This window comes from Podarcis tiliguerta (assembly GCF_965153285.1).
Source record: "Podarcis tiliguerta genome assembly, chromosome: Z".
Taxonomy (NCBI): Eukaryota; Metazoa; Chordata; class Lepidosauria; order Squamata; family Lacertidae; genus Podarcis; species Podarcis tiliguerta.
Genome location: NC_139553.1, coordinates 22577815 through 22595522, shown reverse-complemented (window position 1 = coordinate 22595522; position 17708 = coordinate 22577815). Strand labels below are relative to the sequence as shown.

General features: G+C 40.9%; 2 protein-coding genes across 4 annotated transcripts in view; both read right to left on the bottom strand.

Annotated features, from left to right (window-relative positions):
* LOC310669944 (craniofacial development protein 2-like) overlaps positions 1-11894 on the bottom strand; it is a gene marked incomplete at its 3' end in the record, with an annotated part of 710849 nt that extends 698955 nt beyond the window's left edge. The window contains exon 1 of the mRNA XM_083424409.1: positions 9839-11894. The remainder of the gene's footprint in view (positions 1-9838) is intronic.
* The window catches only part of LOC310669488 (ligand of Numb protein X 2-like), a 42933-nt gene extending 26491 nt beyond the window's left edge, over positions 1-16442 (bottom strand). Inside the window, exon 1 of one of the 3 annotated variants that reach the window (XR_014507205.1) lies at positions 15812-16442. The gene's annotated coding sequence lies outside the window, so the exon portion shown is untranslated. Of the gene's footprint in view, positions 1-265; positions 311-15811 lie in introns of those variants that run through there. The other 2 variants (XM_083423649.1, XM_083423650.1) reach the window with 2 other exon arrangements.
* Positions 16443-17708: the final 1266 nt, after the last annotated feature.

The window sequence follows — 17708 nt, the reverse complement described above, 5'->3', positions numbered from 1 at the left end:
TCAGGCACAAAGGGAGTTGTAATCTGGTAACCTCTGGAGGGCCACAAGTTCCCCATCCCTGCTTTATGCCCTCAGATTTCTACATATTTAACACAGCCCTGAACACCTTGTGACCCATCAAGCCAATCACAACTTACTACTACTTTGAGCAACCCATCTAGATTGGCCAAGGTCTGCATTCAATGGGGTAAAAATTATGCTGGCTCATCATAATGTACAGAAAAAAGGGGGAAGTTGTAAGTTGTATGTAAGTTGCCCAACATACAATTTCAGCTTCTGTTTAAATTCTTCATTGTTGTCAGCCACCTTGAAGTCCTGACAGTAAAAAAAAGAGTAAAATAAACTTTCTTTCAAATACTGATGTTTTACTCCATTACTGCCCAAGTTTTACACAAAATTCTTGGAGATCAAATCAAAGTAGCTCTTAACCACTGAGGCTCAGATTTCTAACATCCAAGAAAGTGTTGAATGTACCTCATTACTTCTCTTAAGTCCATAAAAGGAAGCTGCTCAGACTGTTAAAAACTCAGACCTGACCTTAGCGATGAAAGACAATCCACACCTGTCTGCACGATGGTAAAGTGAAAAGCCCTCCTAAGCATGGCAAGCTGGAACTAGTCTGTTGAGTCCTCAGTGACTGAATCAGAAAGCAGATGTTCCATGTGGTGTTATTCAATAAGAGTTTCTGAATTGGTTCTTTACTACCATATGTGTAAAACTGGGCACTATTTTAGGCTTGTAAATGAACCCACAAAAGTTATTGCCCCACAAAAAATGCTTCTTAGGCTAAAAGAGTTCTGATTCTCCTTTAGCAGCTATCTGCAATTTCTATGACGAATGAGGAAGGGCTTTGCCTCCTCTGGCAGCCCAACTGGTTTCTGTAGTAATGGGTAATGATACAAGTTAAACATTGTCTCCAGGTATTATAGGTTGGAGCCAAGACTCCACCCATTAGTGTTCTTGTGGTTACTTTCATTTTCCTATGCAGTTGCATAAAGCTGATAATCAATAAAAAGCAACTTGTTCTGGGTCTACAAAAGTGAGTAGGCCTATGCTGGCCAGTGTGCATGAAATTCCATGGCAAGCTTTTTAAGCTGCTTCAACAACCCTCTGGAGCAACCTCTTAAAAGAGATTCCCGAAGCTCCATCTACTTAATGTTTCACACATTGTGTTTTTTTATGTTTAGGAGAGTTAAACTGTTCTGTTACTGGCGGTGTTAATGTATTTTAAATGATGGAAGTTCTGCAATGTATTTATAATTTTTGATTTTTATCTCTAATATTTTATAGCATTTTTTGTACTTTGCTTGTAATATTTGTGAACTGCTTAGGTGTTTCTTTGAAAAAATGTGAAGAACAATATAAATTATATATGCTACAGTTATCAGGCTAGAACTTAAGTATTTGCAGTACTTTATTACTCTAAACCAGGGTTTCCCAAATTTGGGTCTCTAGTTGTTTTTGGACATAGTTGTTTTTGGACATCATATTTGACCACTGGTCCTGCTAGCTAGGGATGATGGAAGTTGTAGTCCCAACAACTGGTTTGGAAGACCCTGCTCTAAAGTTTAAAGAAACTCAGCTTTTAAAAGTTCCCTGATTACTGATAGAGGAAATGAGGCTTTATTCAGCTCACTAGTTTTCAAGCTGCATTCCAAGAGAGCTTGGCATTCTATGCAAGCTTGAGTGTTTGGTAACAAGATTGGTAACAAGGGGGAAATTCCTCTAAAAACTTGTCCACTACTTGTTCTTCCCAAGCAATGTGCAGCAGCTAGAGTGTGTTGGATGCATCTCAGGATACACTGATGAGACCCAACAGGACTGGCCAGTGTTCCATGTGAGCTACCTACACCCTCAGATTTGTTTCAGTATCATGAATTCCACAGCAGACACTTGAGGATTCCCAGTCAATATGGAATGGATTCCTGATGGAAGAACCTTTGAAAACCTGCCCATGCTGTGCTATAACATCAAAAGCAAAGAGAAATTTTTAAGTAGCATTAACAGTGGCTATACGAAGGCTGCTACAGAAGCCAGCCTGACCAGTTAAAGGCTTGAAGGATTCCTCAACAAAGTCCTGTCCCTTGGGGCTACTCCTATATGGATTTTCCATAGCGGGCTGGTGGTTGCAGAGGCTGTCTGGCAGACAGAAGTGCCATGATAAGTGCTAGGGAGTTGGGAGCCATCACTATCCACAATAACCTTGATGTAGTAGAGTTCCACAGCACTGCAATACATTTAAACAGTGAGCCCTGACCAACAACAGTCAGAGCTTAAGGGTGGTGGTGGGAATTAAAGGATGTCCCTAAGCATGCATCAGTGGTGGAGAGTGCCGTGTGCAGACTCCAGGCATTTTTACCTTCTCAGTCCTCAGCCATATTGTTACTTTCAAGCAGCAGGGTTCTCTCCCCACTCCAGGGGCCAGTTTACATTATCATTACCACTGTTCTAATAACCCCTGATGCCCGAAATAAAAGAACAATTGCATGCTGCTGGTTTCTAGCTATAAAAAGCCAAATGAGGCACCCATTATGCTTTATAGTCTTGCTAATTTAAAATTATTCCCTACAATAGCAGCAAGTTGTCTGCTCTTGCCTCTAATCATGTCAAATTACAGTGCTTTCACCATTTGCTGAATCACACATATTCTCTTTGTATTTACACATCTATGGCATTATAGAATACTAATAACTTAGTTATGCCAAATATAAAGACAACGATGAGTCTTTCAGTTCATTTTGCATTTTATTTAATCTTCAAATCTAGGAAGAAATCCAAGGAATGAAATGCTGACTAAAGCAGTGTTTTCCAACTTTTGCTGACTCAACTGTAAAACACCTAGCTATTAAGATCCTACAGGCAAAATCATATTCTGTTCTTCCTATCAAACAAAATAATATACCTCAAGGAAAAGTAAAATAGAATCCTGGCCTCAGGGAGTAAAAACAAACAAACAAACCAGAAATTTCAAGGTGGGAGGTGTTAGTACTAGGCTGCTTCAAAGCAGAATAAGCCTGTTTAGTAGGAACATGTATAATGGGCAGCTCATTTTTTATACTTGAAATAAATGCTTAGGGAACCGTGGAACTAAGAATGTAACTTAGGTGGATTTGTAGCTGGTTGACCGACCAAACCCAAGATGGCTCACTAACAATTTCTCACCTCCCCAGAAAAAAAGCAAGTGCAGTGTCATAGGGTTCTGAATGACTTAGATGAAGGAACGGAGGGGATACCCAACAAATCTGAAGATGGCACAAAACTGGGAGGGGTAGCTAATACTGCAGAAGACAGGATTCAATATGACTTTATAACAGATTGGAGAAGTGCACAAATACTAACAAGATGAATTTCAATAGACTCATTTTTAGACCCTGGAATTTATTCCTTTTTATGCTGTTGCTAATATAGGAATCGGGTAAGAAAAACTCTGAACATACCGTATTTTTTGCTCTATAAGACTCACCTTTTCCCTCCTAAAAAGTAAGGGGAAATGTGTGTGCGTCTTATGGAGCGAATGCAGGCTGTGCAGCTATCACAGAAGCCAGAACAGCAAGAGGGATTGCTGCTTTCACTGCGCAGCGATACCTCTTGCTGTTCTGGCTTCTGAGATTCAGAATATATTTTTTCTTGTTTTCCTCCTCCAAAAACTAGTGCGTCTTGTGGTCTGGTGCATCTTATAGAGCGAAAAATACGGTATATTAGACTAGTTAACATGCACTTTTGAAATTAACTAAAACACTCATTCAATAAAAGAATTTTAGTTAATCCTGCTAAAATTTCACCAAATGCTAAAAGTGGAATCCTCAAACTTTCAAGATTTGCACATAGTTAATTCCTCAATTAAGTCAACTGTATAATAGAATAGTACATTGCATAAGCTGCATGGACCTCATCCTAGAAGACAGGATATGCAACATTCCAGTTCCTTGCCTAGCAAATAAACAAGTGTAGCAGTCCTTGTGTGCTTTTGTGAGTAGATCAAAAGATAAGCCCAATGTTAAGGGTTAACTAGTTGATAAGAACATGAGAAGGTCATATGTCTCGAGCCTTTTCACAGTCCAGGTGGCAAAAATATTGACAAACAGATTAGACATGGCAACAGAATTTATGTGCAACAAACCCAGTGTCCTATAGGAACTAGAAAAACCAGTGGAAGTATGCATATAATGTAATCAGCATCATCCCAAAAGAGTAAACCACTGCACTATTCTGCCATCACTTTTTCCTATCCATGATCACGCAATCTTGCAAAACCAGCCTACAGATATTGCTAACTACCAGTAATAAAAAATGTATTCCAGCCAACCTGCCAACTCCTATCTTTGACAGTCAGACAAAAGGCCAAGACTGTCACTATTTACGTCAGCTTGGTTATTTGTAGTCAAAATTTTGGAACCCTAGGGTTGGAAAGATGGAGAACTTAAGTCTGTGGCTCATGCCTCATCATCAAAACTAGGACTCGAGAGACTTGGTTTGGAGGATTATCTGAATTCTGATAAAGTGTTAAGCAAAATATTTACTAAAACAGTTTCATTGCTATTTGGTTTAAGCTTTTCAATGCATACCCATATGAATATACAGTGGTACCTCAGGTTACATATGCTTTAGGTTACAGACTTCGCTAACCCAGAAATAGTACCTCGGGTTAAGAACTTTGCTTCAGGATGAGAACAGAAATCGTGCTCTGGCAGCAGTGCGGTGGCAGCAGGAGGCCCCATTAGCTAAAGTGGTGCTTCAGGTTAAGAACAGTTTTAGGTTAAGAACGGACATCCGGAACGAATTAAGTACTTAACCCGAGGTACCACTGTATATATATACTTGCCAACCTAGGATAACATTTCTTGTATCTGATGAGGTTGACTATAGTCTGTGAAAGCTTACACCATAATACATTTGTTCAGTCTTGTAAAGAAGTATGTGAGTATGATCCTTCTGCCACCAACTTTCCTACATATTCACCTGCATGAAATTCTTGGTTGCTCATGACTAGCACTACCTTGTTAAGTACAACACCGAATTTGTTAATCTTCCTAGATAGAATAAAAACTGACAAATAGCCAGGTCCAGATGGTACCCACCTTAGTTTTCTCAAAGAACTCAAATGTGAGATTGCTGATCTTCTAAACAAAAATATGTAACTTGCCCCTCAAATCAGCCTCCATACTTCAGGACTGGAAAGTTGTCAATGTAATATCAATATTTAAAAAGTAACTTGTTCATAAACTATCTAAAATGAGGTGCAAGTAGTGAGGCAGCCAGGTCAGCTGATGGTGTTCAGAGTCATTAAAACAAAAGAAGCATAGAATCATAGAATTGCAGAGTTGGAAGGGACCACAAGGATTATCTAGTCTAGCCTCCTGCAATGCAGGAATCTTTTGCCCCAAATTGTGAAGAGCTCTAAAGGGACTTCTCCAAACTGAAAATGTTCAGAAAAGGGCAACCAAAATGATCGAGGGAATGCAGCAACTATGGTTCATATGTGTGCAGCTGACTCTTCCCAACCTCTAGTCTCCCCCCAGCCAAACACTTTTTGAGGCTGAGGCCCTTAGGTCAAGAACAAAGGAGATTTTATATGGAGTGTTAATGTGGAGGAAAGATGCTATTTTCTTGATCACTGTCATTTAAAACAGACAAACTCTCCAAGAGTCTTTTAATACCCACGAAATTTGGAGGAAGCATAAGGTATTTGCCCCATTTCACAGCCTTAAAACACTAAGTGGTGTCAAAACCCTTTGACACAACATCCCTGCTACCTTGCTCCTGGGTAGCAAAACCTTGCCTGCCAGCAATCAAATTTGTTTCTCAGCCACAATACTTGTGCGACCAGTTCTGAGAGTTTAGCTCCCAGAAATTCTATTTCCCATCCCCAACACAATCATATTTCCCTGCTCTTTCTTTTGGTGGGTTAAGAGATTAATCAATATCAGAGTAATAACTATTCAGTTCTCTCCTGAAATGTGGGTGCTCACCAGGAACACAGTGGGGTGGGGTGGGGGTGGGGCAAGAAAAGACTAACAACTTCCAGTAGGAATTTGTCACCCAGCCTGCCTCAACAGAAGCAGTACTCTAGTTCTTACAGTCTTCTTTTGGAAACAAAATAGGACATAGACTTTAGCTATCTCAGAATGGCTACATTGTGAAAGGACATAAACATGTGGTCCTATGAAGGTACAAGAAGGGGCATTTCCTGTCAACTGCTCTCATGCTGGATTGTTTTCACTATTAAGTTGTGTTACAAACTGATAAATCAACCTCTCCCAAGGTGTTGGGGTCTTTAAACAAAGGCATTGCCATCTCTTCTGCTATTTTCAAAGGGTTTTCTTTCCAGAACTCTTCAAAGCAGTTTCCTGGTCTAACTATATTCATGAAGCACTGTTTCAGGTGTTACAGCAACATATGAAGAAGTCTTCACTATAGCCTCCTGCTATTTTCCTGTGGATGCCAGTCTTCCATATGCATGCCTTCACAAAGCCCACAATTAACACCACCACCAATTCTTTAATACTAGGAGTAGGAAACCAGCTAAGGAGGTGGTTGAAATTTTGGTATAGAAGGGACTTAAAATGTTAAAAGAGTAAAAGGAGATTGGCAAGAAGCTGAAACCTTTTGTTTTTCTCTTCACTGTGGAAGATGTAGGGCAGATCCTTGTGCATGAGCTAACTTATCTGGAAGTCCTAGACCTAGAGAGTCTTGGAAGCCGGGGCAAAGCATAATGACAGGAGATCCCTTAGGCCAGCACTTGCCTAACTCTACCCAACTGACATGTGAAAGTGCAGATCTTCTAACAAAATTATGCAAAGTATCCATAAGATCAGCCTCCATACCCAAGAACGAGAAAGTGGTCAGTGTAACATCAGCTCTTAAAAAGGCATTCAGAGGGGATCCAAGAAATTACAGGCCAGTTATATTAACATCTGTTCAAGGGAATAATAAATTTATCAAGTAAAAAAAAAAAAGTCTTGCTCAACCTTTTTCTGGACAAAACACCAGGGTATAAAAATATACATGGTGTGGATGAAGAGAGGCTTTGCTGCCCACAGTCATAATACTAGAACCCAGGGTCATCCAAGGAAGCATAATGTTGGACGAGTCAGGAAAGACAAAGGGAAACACTTGTATTTTTTCAGCTTCACATATTATCATTTTCTTGGCATTTATCTTCAAAGCCTCAAACTGCAAGTGTCCAGCATACCTCATGGCAGGAATAACCAACCAGCCATAACAGCCAATGGTCAGGGGTAATGGTCAACAACATCTGGAGGTCACCATGTTGGCTACCTGATTTATTAAAGGGGTAGTCAAGTGGCAGCTTACCAACCAGTTGGCTCCTTCTGGCTCCCCTCTTGCCTAGCTTGAACCAAGCTGCTTCAGTCTCTACATTCTGAGGAAGCTGAGCAGCCTCTCACAGGGCACTCTGAACACTGGAAATTCACTTTAATGATAGTAATGTAAGTGTTCCTCTTGTCCCTTGTTGTCTCTCCATTTCTACAGAAGACTCTTCCTCGAAGTAAGAAAGATTCAACAAGATACTCTAATGCTGTTCTGCACAATCATGGTCAAACAGATGTCAGTACTGACAAATACTGTTCAGGTATGTGCAGCTTCAAATTGAGAAATGAGGTGGTTTTAACCACCCACATTTTGTTACCACACATATAGGAGGACACAACAACACAATCATGTAACCTTTAATGGTCTACTAACCAGGTAAACAATCTGCCCAGTCTCGATCTTCTACTTTTCCCAGCAAGGAGTTATTTGAGCCTAGAAATAAATTAAAGTTATTGTGGATTTTCTCCCTTCCCAGTTATTAATGCCTATAAATAAATTTCTGCCTAGCCACCTAAATTTATCTACCCTAAAGATCTAAACAGGAATTTTGTGAGTCAGGTTACACAGGAATGTAGTCATGGCATAAGTTTAGAAAGAGGTCAAAGGGAGGAACTAAAGCAGTTCAGCATGTGCTTATCTGACATATTGTGGGTGGAAGCATATAAAAGGCCAATAGATAATAAGCAGAATAAATTTAGGAAGAATAGTAGCTATCCACAATGGAAGCTGCCTTATAAAGTCAGACTATTTGTCCTACGTTAAGTTTTGTCTACCCTGATTAGCGTTTCAGACAGGAAGCTTTATTCACCCATCTGGAGATGCCTGGGATTTTTTGCATCTGCTCTACAACCAAGCTATGGCCATCACCCTGAAGATGGCACACAATTGCTCATATACTGGTGATTTGCACATTTGTTACAAGAAAACATTTGACTCTATGAGAATTTATTCCAAGAAAACCTTGGAAGTCTATGAGGAGTTCCTCGGTGTGAAGTAATAATGCACAAGCTCTCTTGAGAGACAGCTTGCCCACCATTACTAATATTTGTGTCAAGCTGTGGACATGTTCTAGCATGCACACTTCATACAGTACAATGAGGACACCCAGGGAAACTTACCTGTGAATTTACTGTCTACCCTGAATCATGACCTAGAGTGCTCTGAAATGTTTAAGTGTTTCCTCGGAAGATGAGCCTATGGAGAGATGGTTCCCTGAGGGTCAAAATGTCTCCCATATTCTTTATGAGTTCACCCTTATTAAGAACTTTCTTTTTCATACGCTTCTTATAATTCCCATTCTTCCAATATAACATGCAAATTCTGATACTGTTGCCTAGGCCTTAATATCTGCACTGGGGGTGAGGATTAATCCTGTGGCCTACAATTGCGATTAGACAACAATTTCCATGATCCCTACCTCTGACCATGTTGGTTGGGACTGATGGGAGTTGTAATCCAGTAATATTTGGAGGGCAATAGGTTCTCCTTCTCTGAACTATGTGAAACCACTGAACAAGCTCATCTAGATATCTGAGGTGAGATGTCATCAATATGTAGATGTACAACTCTATTTTGCTTTTTCTTAGATTGAAGTTGTGAAAGTGCTGAACTGGTCCCTGAGTTGGTAATGGACTGGATGAGGACCAATAAACTGAAGCTGGATTAAGATGGAGGAAGTTCTGGTGAGTGGTTCATCTGGCTTCAGAGGTGGATCCCTTTCTACATAGACTGCTCTCTCCCTAATGAATCAGAACCAGATGTTGACCCAGCCTTAAATTTAGAGACCCAAGTAGTTTCTGTATCATAAAGAACATTTGACTAACTATTGATGATACTAAACATGCCCAGAAAGAGATAGTGTGACTAGCTTACACATGCTCTGGTAAAAGCTCACTTAAGAGTACTATATAATGCATTGTACAAGGGCTGCCTTTTAAGACAACATGGAAACCTCAGTTGGTACAAAACAAAGAAACTAGATTTGTGATTAGCATATGAAGCACATCTCAGCAGCAGTGAAATATTGGCACAAATTCCCAGTCCATTTCCAGGAGCAATTCAAATTGCTAGTTCTCATCTTACCAGGCTAGGACCCAGATATGTGAAGGACAATCTTCTCCTGCACAAACCTGTCTTCCTCAAGGACCATTCTCTGGGTCCCTACACCTCCAAAAGTAAGATGACAAATGGCCAATAAGAGGACCTTTTCTGAAGAGGTACCCAAGTTATGGAACACTTAATGTGGGAAGGCTTCCAGCACTGATTTATTTTTTGCATACATGGTAAGAACTATTTATTTGCCCAAGTCTTTCAGATTTTTAGTCTTCTAGGCTTTTATGCTGCGTTTACTGTACTGTTAGGTTTTGTAATGTTAAAGATGTTGTTGTCTATGGTGTTTTAAAGAATTCTGTAAAATACTCAGAATGTCTTCAGACTAAGGAGTGAGGTATACAGCTATGTTCAATGAAACTTCTTTCCAGTATGTATATATAGGATGTATGTATACAGTATGTATGTATACATACAGTAAGTATGTATAGGATGGAAGCCTGAGTGAATATATTAGAAAATGACCCTATTAAACTTCACAATCAGCAGCTAAATAATGTTTCTACTCTGTATTCCAAACTAAACAACTTTTCCTTTTGAGAGATATTGTCCTCCATTGCCAAATGTGCTTTGAACTAACAAGCTGTTTTTATATATCATACTTCATTAAGTGTCGTCAAGACTGTTCATTCTTTTTATTTATATTAGTGACTTCACAAAGAAAGCAACCAAAATTAAGGCTCAAGACTGAACAAATAATGTCTCCTGCAATTAACATACAAAATCCAAACTAAAAGCAAAAGTTAAAACCTAGGATTTATCCAAGTAACTGCAGCTAAAAGAAGAGTTGCCAACAGTATGGTTACCTTCCAAGGATGTGGTAAAGTGTTAATAAATGGAGACCGTATGTCTACTACCTAATTTCTTTGAAAAGCCCACTTCAAAACACATATCATCCTATATGTTTATCAGAAAATTCCACTTTACTTAATTTTAAGAGAGATAATGCTAAGTAATTACCTTACCTTATGAAGCTTTAGCAAATTATAATGCCTACAGCCACATTTCTAGCATGTTCTTTCACTCCTGTCCAATCATGCTACACTAGATAGCGTCAGCAGCCTCAGACGTGTACTTCCAACAGCATTGGGAAACTGTCCATTTAAACAGATCACAGGCACACACTTTTTGTCACCTATCACATTTAGTCATTCATGAAGACTGCCTAGTAAGAAATATTCCTTATCTAACACAATTTGAAAATGTTAATCAGAATGTCTAGCCAAACAGTCATAATTGTACACTTCCCTCACCTATCATTCTTCAAGACAGCACAGTAAGAAATGTTCCTTATCTAATATAATTTGGAAATGTTAATCAGAGCGTCTAGCCAGACATTCATTAACGTAACAAAGCAGAAATAGATAGTGCATGCCAGGAACAGAACAATGAGAAGAAATAACACTGTGAATGATACTGTGAATTTTCTTCTTCCCCCTTACAGTTTCTCAAATTCCATGTTAATTGGGCAAGGTCTCAACACCCCACACAACTCCACAGACAGCTATACTATCATGCACAATTCCATACACCATTCACACAATCACTATTATATGTCTTCATTCCACTGTACTATGGACATTAGTTCCATAAGATGTGGTGATGATGGTACCAACTTAGATGGTGTCGAAAGAGAGTAAGACAGATTGATGGCTACTAGACATATTAGCAATATGTTACTTTCTGGAAGAGTACTTTTGCCTCCATGTCCGGCTGTTGACTTCTCATAAGAATCTGTTTGGCTGCTGTGAGAAACAATTACTGGACTAGATAGGCCAGTGGTCTGATCCAGCAGGGTGGCTCTTATGTAAATGTGTAAGAACAAAATTATGGGCTGAAATGCTTAAAAAATGGTTATATAGTGGTACCTCGGGTTACAGACGCTTCAGATTACAAAGGCTTCAGGTTACAGACTCCGCTAATCCAGAAATAGTACCTCGGGTTAAGAACTTTGCTTCAGGATGAGAAAGAAATGGCGGGGCAGCAGTGGGAGGCCCCATTAGCTAAAGTGATACCTCAGGTTAAGAACAGTTTCAGGTTAAGAACGGACCTCCAGAATGAATTAAGTTCTTAAACTGAGGTACCACTATATAGGTGAACTGTGTGGATTGCAACAGCCACAGCAGTTTCAAGAGAATTTCTAAGACCCAGTCTAAGGTTTAAGCCGAGGTATTAAAAATTACTGGATTTATACAATTTCAGTAATCAGTAAACTTTCATTACATTAGCCAAAGGCCATGGCATCATCTAAGCAGAAGAAAAGAAAAAATATCAGCAATCACCACAATTTCACAGTCCTAAACTTGGCTACGTCATAGGTGTAAGCGACTACATATTAGAGCTTTTAGGTAGTACCTGTAATAGTCCCAACAGTTTTCAGGTTCTATGTTGGATCATTCCATAGTTCCATATACTGAGATGGTCCTGACATTGTTCACCAAGCCAACCTTGACTAAACAGACAACATCTGACAAACAATGGGCTGAGAGCAGCTGTTAAACCAAACCTTAAATGAGGCTTTGGGCAAACTGTTGCTTGGCATGACGATCAACCAACAAACCAGACTTTGGTATCCCATACATCAGAATTCACTTTTTCTCTCTACAAACAATGGATTATTAGGCACTCCCTTATTTGTTCTAGGATACACAAAGAGCACCAAGAATTATACAGTTAGAAAAGCAAGCATGATTGCTCCCCTTAACATTATCTTTACAGAACTCTCACGCTAACATTTCAATAAAAATGCTATGGATAGTATATAAAGTGGTCTTTGTTACCATCAAGAAGACACCTCCCAAGTGACTAAAAAAATTATGTACAGTACTCTGCTCCTGTGGTGCCCACAGGATAGCTCAGTCAGTACAGCACAAGACTCTTAATCCCAGGGTCATGGGTTCAAGTCCCACATTTGGCAAAAAGATTCCTATAATGGAGGTGACTGGACTAGATGACCCCTGTGGTTCCTTTCAACTCTACAATTCTGTTATTCTATATTTCTCTGTGGTTAATCCACATAATATGTAGGTAATGCCCTATTTAATTTTCTTCCTCAACCATCCTTTTCAGTGAAGAAACATAGTTATTATATTGCCTCAAAAGGCAAAGTCAGGGGTTTAACCAGCAATTTCCTCTGTAAGACTTGGGCTTTTGGAAGATGAGGTCTTTGAAAGCACAAAGCCATCTTTATCTGCAATATATGTAGAGCTCTACAATCCTTCTCTTTCATTTATCACTAGCTGGAAGCTGAAATGAGTGAATCATATTTATGTCTCTCATCTTTTGACTATGAGTTACAAAAGTAGACTTTGGACAGAAGATATCATATTCATCACAACTTCAAGCAGCTCACAGAAAAATAAACTGATGAACTGTTCATAAGAAAGGAAGCAATACATGACACTTAAGAGACTGGATGTATCTCATTAGTTCCATCCTAGTAAAACAGCATCAGAAAAACATTTCTTCTTCCTTGTCTTTACATTTTTCATGCATCTTTCACTTTGTTATTCATTGTCCAGAGAAATAACCATGTTCGTCTGTTGCAGCAAAAACAACAAAATGAGTCTTGTGGCACTTTAATGACTAACAGATTTATTATGGCATAAGCTGTTATGGTCCACAATACAATTCATCAGATACATGAAGTTTTATCCTGAACTCTTGATCTGACTGTTTACAATTCCAACATGCCACCCCATGGGTATATATATACCTGAAACTCAGGATAGCACCTCATACATCTGATTAAATGCCTGTATTATACAAAAGCAAATGCCATAATAAATGTGTATGTCATTAAGGTGCCAAAACACATTGTTCTTTTTGTTATTGTGTCACTATTTATTTTCTCACTTGCGTATTTCGAAAACAAAGGCCATTGAAATTGGCCCCATTTGAACATCACATCATGGTTAATGACTTACCATGCTCATTCCTAAGAGGGCACAGAGTAAGCAAATCATGATCCCTGATCAGATGCAATGCAGAGCCAGGGATGCTTGTTTGTTTCCCCCCAGCACTAGTGAGGAGAATACAGAGGAAACCATTAATTATGGTTTACCATGATGTGTGAATTGGATCACTGTGTTTATTGCAGAAATGTGTAATTGCTCATTTAAAAATCAAGACAAACTGTGCAAGCCGCCAAATTCACTTTCTGCCAGGCTAGAAGAGGGTTAGATTGAGTGGAGGCACAGTCCTGTTCTTCTGCACTTGTGGAATGACACCAACATCACTCTGCTGGCACAGAATAGTCTCTTCTGCCTGCTTGCAGTGGATAGCCCTGAAACATGGCATTTTGAGGTACAGGGAGAGGCCACTTCAAAAAGCCCATTGGGTAGCAGCCAGGTTTTGGATTGTACCTGGAGTGAAGTAATGCTTACATAGCAATAGGTTTTGTACAGAGGCTCCAAAGAACTCCACAAAAGAGAGCCAATTCAATTATTACCTGTTTCACGAAACTGAAGGCAAACAAGATTACCTAATCAAAAAGAGCAAAGTCCAAACTAAGATTTACATAGAATAGGGCAATTGTGAATCACAACATTATTTCAGAATACTATTTATTCTACATTTGCTTCGCAACTAGGTTCTTTTCTTTTTTTGGCACTACAAAAAAGGGAAAATGGTAAATTAGGCAGGAGTAAATATACCGTGTAGAGTTAGTCAGAAGAGCACATGGGGTGGGCGTGTTGTGATACTGCATTTTCAGAAGCAACTGTTAAGATTTTAATACATAACATCACAATTAATCAGGATTTAGACTGCAATGTTATACGCATTTCTCTAAACAGGAAAAACCACTGAGTAGGCTTGCATATGACTCCTAAATTGGATGAAAGACTAAACACTTACTAGAAGGCAAACAAATCCCAGTGACCTTGATGTGATTTGCTTCTCCGGAAACGCTCACTGCATAACTAAAAACTGCTATCTCCTCGTCCTATAGCAACAGCATAGCAACTCAGAAGTTCAATGGGACTAACACTTAGTTAAGCCTAATTAGCTCTAAATCTAATTTTTTTACATGTTTGTGAGTGCTTGTCTTAAAAAGCTGGATAGAAATATATCAAACACATTCATCAGTGTTTGTGATAGCCATGGGTTAGGTTGCACAAACTGTGAGACACCAAATATGACCCAACCAGTCTGTATGTATTTATTTTAGCCTGACAAACCCATCCTCATCACCCAGTATTTAATAGGCAGGTAAGAAAAAAACAGAGAATAACTCGCCAGTGACTGGTGGGGTTGCTTGCAGTTTTGTGAGATCACAAGTTGTTACACCAATGGCCTCCTTGCTCTGTACAATCTAAACTATTGCTATTGCATCAAACGACGGAATAAACCCACTTCTTACGTCACAAGGCAAAAAGAGCACCTAAAACTTATTAAGAAGTAACTAATCCATAATAATTGCTCTTGCACTGCTGCTGGGTGGTTCAAAACATGGTTTGGTTCCTGTGTTGATCACAACCATTCCAATAAGATTAATATTAATAATATAATGTATTTGTATTATAAAAACACCTGAAGCTCTACTGAGTTCCACCCTTCCCATTCATGTTTGTCCATGAACCGAGGACAGTTTCTAAACCCTGTTGAACAATTCTGACTACTTGCATTTTTATCTTGCCCTACCTCCATGGGGGATCAGAACCACATAAATGATGGAACCTCTCTCCCCAATTTATCTTCACAACAACCAGCCTGTGAGATGGGACAATTGCTCACTCTTAGCTCGTCCTAAAGACACCGAGGGTGACAAACACGTCACAGAGCTCTGAACTATAAATTCACCTATACAGTTATTAACATAAGTATCATGAAGGGAATTATTGGGGGGGGGGGGAGAGACATCAGGGAAATAATAATCCCCCCAAGCATAACCCCCTATTCATACTAATCCAAATTTTTAATCCGAGGAGTTTTGCAAATCGCCTGGTTGATTTTTCTCAAAACAGAAGTCAGCGAATAGTTAAAACAACACAGAACAGAACTCATCTTCACCACAACCCAAGTAACATTTTGAAGCTCTTCCTGACCACATGAGTCATTTTTTATGCCTTGTTACTGCTGTTGTTACTATTATTATTGGTTCCACGCCCCTCTTAGGGCACGGAAGTCATCCTGAGGTGGTCAAAGGAGAGCGAGAGAACTCGGCGATCCTCTCTGAAAGAAGCCGCAACACTTCCCATCCAACCCCCGAAACTTTTAAACTCTAATGTGCGGGGTGTTTATGTGTGTGTGTGTTGTGGTAAGAATTAACGATGTTGGGTGCGTCTCCCCCTCCGCGCTTGACCCGGTCTCAATCCCAACGGCAGCTCGGGAGAAGGAGGAGGAGGGAGGAGGAGGGAGGCGGACTCACCTGGTGGAGGTAAGGCGCGGGGGAGAGGGCTCCTCAGACCCGCGGGAGGGCGGGAAAGGCGCCAAGGAAAAGCGCGGGCTCCCGGCTCTCCTCAGGGGACCCGCTGCCGCTGCCGCCGCCGCCGAACCCGGCCCAGGTCGGTAGGGCTGAGGCAACGTGGCTGCTTCTCTTATGAGTTTCCGGGCGGATGAAAGAAAGAAAGAAATACGAAACCACTGAGAGGGCGGAGAGAGGGAGGAGAAAGAGGAGGCGGGTGCCGCTCAGGTGCCTCAGCTTGCCCGCCTCCACCCCTCGAAACAGCCGCTGCCGCCGCCTCTTTCCCCGCCTGCCTTTGCCTTTGCCGCCGCCCCTCAAAACAACGCCTCACACGCGCGCCCGGCTGGTTGTCCTCCGGGTGCCCCCCTATAAGTTTCCTTTCTCTCTGTGTCACACACACAAAAGATGTATAAAATGAATGGCTGGCTCAGATGCCGCCGCCCTTGGCCAAACTGTAGCCCCAAATCGCAGGCTACAGCGAGGTGCAGACGCGGTTCGAGCGACCTGGGAGACCAGGGTTCAAGCCGCGGGGTATGACCCGCGGGTCGTCTTTGCCTGCTCTCAACCTAACCTACCTGGCAGAGCTGTTGTGAGGCCACCTTATGCTCCTTGCAGGTGAAGGGGGAGAGTTATTTATTTCATATAATTTATACACCAGTTGTTTGTAACACACACACACAAGCTGTTTATGAAAAAATTAAATTGGGTGGGGGTGGGCAAAATCCGCAACGCTACTTTAAAACATACAAAAGTTAAAACACTAAAACCTCCTGATGGGTTCCTGCACTTACACTTGTAGCCCAATCCTAAACACACATCCTAGGGAGTCAGACCCATTGAACACAATGCACTTTTGTTTTTCTTGTCTACACGGTCCTAAAAAGTGGTGGGGTGTTACATAAACTGTGCCCATTTTATATTTGTTTTTTATCATTTATTAAGTTTGCATTGCACATTTATATGCAACTCTAGAAAGTATTGTTGCATGCCACCCCAGTCTTCAAGTGGTGTGAGATTCCATGGGTTCCAATCACTTCCTTAAGAATGCGGCACAGCGGAGACTGGTATCTTTGTGATATATGGTTTATTTACACATATATACAGTGGTACCTCGGGTTAAGAACTTAATTCATTCTGGAGGTCTGTTCTTAACCTGAAACTGTTCTTAACCTGAGGTACCACTTTAGCTAATGGGGCCTCCTGCTGCTGCCATGCCGCCGCCACACAATTTTTGTTCTCATCCTGAAGCAAAGTTCTTAACCTGAGGTACTATTTCTGGGTTAGCGGAGTCTGTAACCTGAAGCGTCTGTAACCCGAAGCGTCTGTAACCTGAGGTACCACTGTACAACAATGGAGGCATTAAAGCCTATTGAAGCCCCTAGGCTGTCCAAATATCCAGGCCCCTCTTGCAGATTATCTCCTAATACGTTTTTTATTTTACCAACCAATAATTCTAATAGGGGACGTGGGTGGCGCTGTGGGTTAAAGCCTCAGTGCCTAGGGCTTGCCGATCAAAAGGTCGGCGGTTCGAATCCCCGCGGCGGGGTGCGCTCCCGCTGTTCGGTCCCAGCGCCTGCCAACCTAGCAGTTCGAAAGCACCCCTGGGTGCAAGTAGATAAATAGGGACCGCTTACTAGCGGGAAGGTAAACGGCGTTTCCCTGTGCGGCTCTGGCTCGCCAGAGCAGCGATGTCACGCTGGCCACGTGACCCAGAAGTGTCTTCGGACAGCGCTGGCCCCTGGCCTCTTGAGTGAGATGGGCGCACAACCCTAGAGTCTGTCAAGACTGGCCCGTACGGGCAGGGGTACCTTTACCTTTAATTCTAATAAACCCATTTTGATCCATTGTCGTGGGGCTCCTA